The following is a 1,149-nucleotide window of genomic DNA, read 5'->3' on the forward strand; positions in this document are numbered from 1 at the left end:
GGACCACTTGTGCCTTCACCTTCCACATCTTTTCTAGCTCTTCTTTCAGCCCTTGGTATTTCTCAAGCTTCTCGTGTTCCTTCTTCCTGATGTTGCTATCGCTTGGGATTGCTACATCTATCACTACGGCCTTCTTCTTCTGTTTGTCCACCACTACTATGTCCGGTTGGTTGGCCATTACCAGTTTGTCAGTTTGTATCTGGAAGTCCCACAGGATCTTAGCTTGGTCATTCTCATCCACCTTTGGAGGTGTATCCCATTTTGACTTTGGGACTTCCAGTCTGTACTCGGCACAGATGTTTCTGTACACTATGCCAGCAACTTGGTTATGGCATTCCATGTATGCCCTGCCTGCTAGCATCTTGCACCTCGCTGTTATGTGCTGGATTGTCTCGGGGGAATCTTTGCACAGCCTGCACCTGGGGTACTGCCTGGTATGGTAGACCCCTTTCTCTATTGATCTTGTACATAGAGCCTGTTCCTGTGCTGCCAGGATTAGTGCCTCTGTGCTGTCTTTCAGTCCAACTTTGTCCACCCACTGGTAGGATTTTTTGCTATCAGCCACACACACATGTATATACTGTACACATATATATCTACATAGATATACTGTATATATGGTTGACTTAGAAAAGCACATTGAGAGCCACTGTACAAATGTAAATTCGTTGTGTGTTCAACATACCTGGGAAATTCTGATTCTGAAAGAAAATTTGAACATGAATAACATGAACATGTAGCTCAACTGTATCAATTGTGATATTCTATTTTTTTTCCATGTGCAGATCCAAACCAACAATGAATGGATGTCTCCTACTAACAAGTACTGTGTGTTTATCAAAGCATGAGATATCTCATTCCTCTGTGCCATAGAGCTCATTTGTTTTCCATAAACTATAAAACCCATCAGTGACCACACTGTTGCACTGGGTGACATTATACTTTGTTACCATGAATACACACACAGTGGTTTATTTTGATTCAGTCCAACACATCATCCTGCTGTCACAAATACTCACACGAGCAACAAATGAAATGTCCACCACTGAACACAGTCCCCAACAAATGCTCTGTCCTTTTATTTGAGCAAAACCTACAGTGATCACCTGTTTTCACATCGTTACTAAGCCTTTTTTAATGAAACTATAT

This window comes from Monopterus albus, unplaced genomic scaffold (genome assembly GCF_001952655.1).
Source record: "Monopterus albus unplaced genomic scaffold, M_albus_1.0 scaffold341.1, whole genome shotgun sequence".
Classification (NCBI taxonomy): Eukaryota; Metazoa; Chordata; class Actinopteri; order Synbranchiformes; family Synbranchidae; genus Monopterus; species Monopterus albus.